This window comes from Lolium perenne, chromosome 4 (genome assembly GCF_019359855.2).
Source record: "Lolium perenne isolate Kyuss_39 chromosome 4, Kyuss_2.0, whole genome shotgun sequence".
In the NCBI taxonomy this organism is placed as follows: domain Eukaryota; kingdom Viridiplantae; phylum Streptophyta; class Magnoliopsida; order Poales; family Poaceae; genus Lolium; species Lolium perenne.
The window spans coordinates 200606493-200614520 of record NC_067247.2 but is presented as its reverse complement, the minus strand read 5'-3'; the positions used below and the strand labels follow the sequence as shown (position 1 = coordinate 200614520).

Genomic DNA, 8028 nt, shown 5'->3' with positions numbered 1-8028 from the left:
TGTTGAGTCAGTAAACCTATTTCCCTCCATCTTAAGCAAGCAATTGAGTTGTTGTGATCCAACCATCTATATTGTGATCTACTTAATCATGCCTTTTATTCTTCCTTGTTTAAGTACAAGTTTTATCTGAATGAACATAGCTTTGAAAGTTATCAATGATTATGAGGAGATTACTATGATTGAGTATGCAAGTTTATTATAAGCTTTAATATGAGAGCGCTGCTCAATAGATAAGTATAATCTGTTAACTGTTCTCTGACCAAGAACAAAGTTTGCCATCACCAATTATGATTTCCTATGCACCTTTATTTGTGATTATCTTCTACTTGTTTCAAGTTGAATTATATGAGGAAGTTGTTCACTAGAATGTCTTGTGTGAATGAATGTGATGCTTCTTGTCCGTATTTTATTTATCGACTCTTCACTCCATAAACATGTGGTCCTGTTTACCGAGTTCAGTTTCGCTTGGGGACAAGCGAAGTCTAAGCTTGGGGGGAGTTGATACGTCCATTTTGCATCACTATTTTATATCATAATTTGCTTTTATTCATTGATATATTTCGTATTTGGAGATGATACTTATGTTATTTCATCTATTTTGCATGTTTCATGATTATTGGAGGATCGCGCACTGGAGTCAGGATTCTGCTGGAAAAAGCACCGTCAGAATGCAATATTTCGGAAGATCAACAATTGACGGAAATTATATGAAAAATCCTATTTTTCCAGAAGACGAAGGGAGCCAGAAGGGGGGAGCCGAGGAGGGCCGCCATGGGCCCACCTCATAGGCCGGCGCGGGCCAAGGCCTGGCCGCGCCGCCTTGTGAGGAGGGGGCCCACAGCCCCCTCTGGCCTCCTCTCCTTCGTGTACTTCTTCGTCCCGAAAACCTAAGCTCCAGAGGATAGTTACGAAGAGACACAGCCGCCTCTGCGGGGCGGAAAACACCAGAGAGAAAAGAGCTCTCCGGCAGGCTGAAATCCGCCGGGGAAATTCCCTCCCGGAGGGGGAAATCGACGCCATCGTCATCGTCATCGAGCTGGACATCATCTGCATCATCATCACCATCATCTTCATCATCATCGCCGCCATCACCACCGCTGCACCTCGTCACCGCTGTAACAATTAGGGTTTGATCTTGATTGTTTGATAGGGGAAACTCTCCCGGTGTTGATTTCTACTTGTTATTGATGCTATTGAGTGAAACCATTGAACCAAGGTTTATGTTCAGATTGTTATTCACCATCATATCACCTCTGATCATGTTCCATATGATGTCTCGTGAGTAGTTCGTTTAGTTCTTGAGGACATGGGTGAAGTCTAAATGTTAGTAGTGAATTATGTTGGTTAGTATTCAATGTTATGATATTTAAGTTGTGGTGTTATTGTTCTAGTGGTGTCATGTGAACGTCGACTACATGATACTTCACCATTTATGGGCCTAGGGGATTGCATCTTGTATTCGGTTGCTAATTGCGGGGTTGCCGGAGTGACAGAAACCTAAATCCTCGTTAGTATATCGATGCAGGAGGGATAGCAGGATCTCAGAGTTTAAGGCTGTGGTTAGATTTATCTTAATTACTTTCTTGTATTTGCGGATGCTTGCAAGGGGTATAATCACAAGTATGTATTAGTCCTAGGAAGGGCGGTGCATTAGCATAGGTTCACCCACACAACACTTATCAAAACAATGAAGACTAATCAGCTATATGAAGCGAAAGCACTAGACTAAATTCCCGTGTGTCCTCAAGAACGTTTGGTCATTATAAGTAAACAAACCGGCTTATCCTTTGTGCTAAAAAGGATTGGGCCACTCGCTGCAATTATTTCTCTCGCATTTTACTTACTCGTACTTTATTTATCTGCTATATCAAAACCCCCTGAATACTTGTCTGTGAGCGTTTACAGTGAATCCTTCATCGAAACTGCTTGTCAACACCTTCTGCTCCTCGCTGGGTTCGACACTCTTATTTATCGAAAGTACTACGATACACCCCCTATACTTGTGGGTCATCAGCTGGTCAGAAAATCCAAGAAATACATCTTCATCTTCATCATTATGATTATCACCATCATCATCTAATTCTTCATCATCTAATTCGTCTTCTTCTAATTCTTCTTCTTCTAATTCTTCTTCTTCTAATTCTTCTACATCAGCATCATTATCTTCATCGGCACCTCCATCGCCTTGAGCCACATTTGCTTCATCATCTTCCATGACAGCATCTCCCTCGATTTGAGCCAAAATTGCAGCCGCTTCTGCTTCTTCATCTTCAATGACTGGGGCGTTAATGAGACGCGGGGCTGCATGTGTCCCTGCAATGGACAAAGATCAACCACAATGCAGCAAGTAGGAGGAACTACACTGTAAATTATCTCTTCTCTTCTATATTCTATCTTCTATCTTCTACTACTATAAGGCACCAGTTTTGAACAAGACATGTAGCAGCAATTCCAACTGTTGGTGTCCAAAATCTAACGGTTGGGATTAGAGGTATTCGCGTGAAAAAAATACCACACCAGTGTCCACGTGTTTCTAGAACCGTCATGTTTCCATTATGAAGAAAAATCAGAGCAGTCTCACACCGATATCACACGTCCCACTTGATAGTGATTAAGAAAGGTTCCAATTTTTTGTTCATATTTATAAACTGTATGCTCACACTTATTTTGATGGTATAACCAAATTATTAGTTGTATTGAAAGTTTGAACAACATTTAGAACGCAACTTACATCAGTATTGTGAATCGTAATTGGTCCAACATGTGCAGCATGCCATCTATCTATCTATCTATTATATAATTAAAGTAGAAGACAACCTACGGTGAAGATTAGCTACGCATAATAAAGCAAAGAACCACGGTCACGATTTACTTCATCCCACAACGATAGAATAAAAAAGAAAAAAACTTCCCCGCAGGAAAATAGCTCCTGCTCAACCCCCATAGCCATCCCATCCAGCGCGGCGTGGAAACCCTAGCGCCGCTCTTCCTTATCGCCCTCCTCTCCTTATCGCCCTCCTCTCGGCGTTCGTATTCTCCCTGCCGTCATGAGCTTCAACATTTGATCTAGAATCGATGTAAAATCGGTACTACCCATGATTAAAAGAAAGGTACGATCCAAACATGGTCTTCCCAAGTCGTAGGTATCAATGTTCAATCTAGCTCTCGCACAATCAGCACTGCAGATGATACAGAGGTCGGGAGTCCGCTTTTCTTGCAACCTACGTGAGTTCTTCAACACTAATGCGCCTAGATGTAGTAGTTTAGATCTAATTCCCTTCTTCTCCCATCAGCTCCTAAGATGTGGCCAGTATGCAGTCCAGCAGCTGAATCTATCCCATGATGGTTATTCCATGTAGGAGGTGGCCGCTGAGCGAGGAACTATCATGTGCTCATCCGCCAGGCAAGTAACTTTGGTCCTTCCTGCTAATAATTATTTTGGCTGGGGTTAGCTTTCCGTTTTGAGTCAACTGCTGGTCGAGACCAGCACACTCCACAGGTGTCAGTTGATTCAGATAAACATATCTTATATGTAATGTTTCTTGGACATTAAAGAGGAACTATCATGTGCTCATCCGCCAGGCAAGTAACTTTGGTCCTTCCTGCTAATAATTATTTTGGCTGGGGTTAGCTTTCCGTTTTGAGTCAACTGCTGGTCGAGACCAGCACACTCCACAGGTGTCAGTTGATTCAGATAAACATATCTTATATGTAATGTTTCTTGGACATTAAATTTCAAGATTACAGGTTCTTTTGTGGATTTTATAGCACTGGAGGCCACAGAGGACAATCATGTAAAAGCTCCTACTATGCAAGCAATCAGATCGTCCGAAATTAAATCCTAGGTAGAGGTATGTCTTCTCTTTATTGCTTCATATATGTCAAATTGCGGTACTATTTTCTTTTGGGAATAAATTGAACTGTGCCATCAAATTATTCATCTATGATCATGGGGCGCACAAAAAAGTCAAATTCTTTTAATACTACGGGAAACAACTTCAGAGTTTACAACATTCATAATAAACATGTTGAGATTAAATCCTTGGTGGAGGTACAATGAGAATAAGCATGCAATGAAAAAATAGAAGACCTAACTGCCAAGTGCGAACTGTTGATTTCATTTACATGCGTGAAAGACACTACCTTAAAACACATGACCCATCAGATCTGTTGGTTAGCTTAAGTGCCGTGAATTTTTGTCCACAAAATACTCAAAGTCAGCACCCCCCCATATCTTTCAGGCTGAAGGCAGTACGGGCTTAAATCGTATTATAGTCAGATAAGAAACATTTTTAGTGCATAAGAGACATAAATCTTTCATAAGAAAAAATTGCAGACTATTTATTACATGTATCCGCAACAACAGACATATTATCTTTTATCCTTATGCAAAAAGTATTGTTGTATAATATATTTAGGCGGTATATTTTGAAGATTGATCTTGAGGGTTACATTTTCTATAAGGTTCAAAGGAGTATTAGCTCCTGTACCATCTACATGATCAAACAACGGTCGCAATTAAATAATTATCATGCATTGTTTTCAGATTCAAGCAATAGTACACTTTGTGTAGCAAACACATTGATTGTAAACATTCTCATAATATGTACTTTGTTGTTCTGTAGCAAAACTGAGGCTATGGACTTAATCTGACACCTTTTATGTCATGCTTTTCTTTAGCAAGTTTCTTTAAGTATTTTTCCATTCATACTGCATACTTATGATGATTCGATAGCAGACCATGCCTATGTTAGTTTGCAAAAAACTAGCTACAAATTTTCTGCATTTCTCTTCCTTGAATAAGGCACGTCATAGGATTTTTTATCCATTTTAGGAAAAAAAAAGATAGAAAAATCGCGTACATGTTATTGGTTCTGGATATCAGCATCGAGAAAGGAAAAAAGAAGCACTCATTGGCACTTGGGGCTGTATAGATGAGAACAACTTATTTTTCTGTTGTAGACATGAGTAATAATAAATTGGATATTAGTACTTCTGTTCACAAATATAAGAGGTTTTAGACATCTATCTATTATTATTATATAATTAAAACAACAAACAATAAATGGCATAGATTGGTTAATCTATATAGCTAAGGAGTTTTAACGGCTGATGTGCATCGCGGACTTCCCTAAAAGAAAACACGGTGCATGACGGATGATTCCGCCTATATGATATTGCGCTGTTGGGCTGCCTAGGGCATACGCCTCTAGATTAAATCTCAATTTTTCATGTTATCTTTGATGGCAGTCGTCCAGCGGTCGTCGTCTTCAGCGGGCAGCGTGATCCAACGGCAGCGTCTTTATCGGACATCACGGGCGGCCGAGCCGGTGCTTCTCCAGCGGCCGACGTTTCCTCTCTATCCAGGCAAGTAAAGAATGATGCTCACCCTCCAGCTTGATCCAATACCGGTGAAGGCTTTTCATCGTCCTCTGTACATCCCTAAGAATCACCGGTGAAGGCAGCCTGTTAACATCCAGAATGGGCCTGAACTTTACAGTCAAAATATCTCTATCGTTGAGATTCAAGAGCATCCACAACACGTAATGGATGACTGGATTGATCTCTTGCAGATGTATATACAAGATGGACATGATTCTTATATCCGGTTAATTAATGGCATGTTCGGCCGAAAGATGGTGTACACCTACACGCGGAAGAGACACGGCGATACTAATCCTTTCCTTGGTTGATTTTCATGGTACAAATATGCAGCTGCACCAGCAAAAAAGATCACCAGCCGGCCAAAGAAAAACAGCAGACCTATTTTTTCCGCCGTCTCTGCTTTATTGGTTGGTGCCTCGGGCCGCTGATATCGCAAGCCGGCCACACAAAGGCAGCAGACAATGGTTGATGGATTACAGATACTCACCAGCATGATGCGTTAGAAGGCGCAGCAGGGCAGGGCAGGGCCTCCACAGGTACTCCTCAACAGACAATCTTCTACCTAACGTTATTTTCCAAGAAGTTCAAGTGATTCTTATTTTGCAGAAGAGGTACGCTGATTTCACATGCCGAATTTGTGTCGATCTCCTACCCAAGCTTATTTTCTAAAAAGAAGTTCCACTGTCTCTTAGTTTGCAAAAGAGCTCAACATCATACTTTCGGGATCAAATAACGTCAAGATTACATAAATTGTTTGTCATACTGATAAGGTTCAAATCGGAGAAGCTCTAGGAGCTGGAGCATCGCTCGCCGAGATGTATGTCGGCATGTTTTTTTTCGGGCATTGTCTTTTGCTGAAATGTATGTCGGCAATGTTGAGGTAGGTTGTGCAAGGTTGGAGCATCCGATCTTCTTTTTCTCAATTTGTTTCGTAATGTATGAGCCTAACCCAAATATTGCATCCAGTCTTGCAGCTAAGAGTTGCCTTGATTCTATAACAGACACATGCATCTATTGTTAATTCCTTTCCTCCAATAGCCTTAATCTCATGTAATGCCCGCTGTTGCAGTTTTGCCATCCAATGGAATAGACCAGAGATACTTAAACCTTGCATTAGGAGGCTTAATATGTTGCTATAAATTATAAGACCTGGGTCAGTGCAGTTTAACTTAACTGATGTGTTAGGTATTTGTGGAGATCTGGAGTGTCTACATTGGATGCCAGTCACGTCTGTGCGCAAAGTTGTTGCCGATGACTTGAATGTCGGCACATCCAACCGATGGCAGTATCTTGCAAGATTTTAGCTAGAAAAATAATGACGGAATGACAGCACATCCTTGCAGAAGATGGGATGCAGTAAGACTCTGTGCGACAAAAATACATCGATAGTTCTGGAAAAAATAGGCTAGACAGAGACATGCTTGAGGGAGGGCTCTAACTTGAAATATTTTAGGGAGAGGGGTTCCTATTTTTTTTCTGCCATATTCAGTTAGATATACTACTTATATATTTTCTATTGTTGATAAGCCTTAATTATAATATTTTACTATACTGAAATGTGCAAAATGGATAAGCAGGGAGAAGAAATTGTTGGCTAATCCAGAAGGAGTGCTTATTCATTTAAGCTTGATCATTTGAAAGGACACCATAGTGACATTCCACTTGAACTTAATATATTAGAATAGCTGGAAATTATATTATTTTATATTTATATGAGCAATTATGTAATACTACATCAGATATGAGGATAAATTTAGATTCAAGCAGAGAAACTGCTAAAAACTTTACAATGAGAAATAAGTTATTTGCTACATAATCAACCATCAACCAGAAAGCACAAAAGTATACGTTGAATAAAAGATATATAGATAGTATTTAAAACTTTAGCTATTAATATAAAAAAAATTGTCTGCTCAAATTTTTATAACACTAGACTTCGTAGTTATATATAATAACAAGTTTATTTAGAATGGTCAAAGCTTTGACAACAAAATCAAGTCAAAATCCAAAACAAAATGGAAATATTATATCAAAAATCTAGCCGCGCAAATGCGCGGGCCAACATGCTAGTTTACTAGTTAAGACATAAAACAAAGACTCACCCCAGGTATATGGTTCCCAAACCAGAACATCTCCATACGGATATGTAACTGCGTATACACGATGCAGGTGTGAACTTGTACCATATCCAGGAATGCCCATGGCATCGACATAGCTGGTTTCTTCAAAGAATTTGGGGTTTCCCAGGATATTCCACTCCTTTTCTAGGGGCGCTTGTAGGATAGCGATCAAGTAGTCAAATACAACGATTACCTCGTAATGCCATGGCCCTGCTAGATCATCTTTGTACGGCCTCTTGACGATCCGTACTTTGAGCAGTTCCAAACTTTTATCTATTTTGTATTTGAAGAGGAATGGTGGGCTGGCATGCCACCATTCACGAGTAGGGCCCAAAGAAATTCCTGCATCTTGCAGAGATGGAAGAGGTATAATAGTATCTGATATGTATATGTTGCGGATCGTCAAGTGCCCGTCCTGCTGGACAAATGCCACCCAGTCGCCGTTACAACCCACCCAGTGCATGGGTCCATGTCCATCCAGTTCCTCCTTGGTATGGATAAATGCTGGAACTTCGGCTTGTCT

The 8028-nt window shown here is 40.4% G+C and overlaps 1 long non-coding RNA gene across 1 annotated transcript; it reads left to right on the top strand.

The window, feature by feature from the left end:
- Positions 1–2905: 2905 nt before the first annotated feature.
- Positions 2906–6383, top strand: LOC127295169 (uncharacterized). Its single transcript, XR_007847581.2, has 4 exons — positions 2906–3225; positions 3294–3851; positions 5251–5921; positions 5992–6383. It is a non-coding gene; the product is annotated as an uncharacterized lncRNA (long non-coding RNA).
- The last annotated feature ends 1645 nt before the right edge of the window (positions 6384–8028 follow it).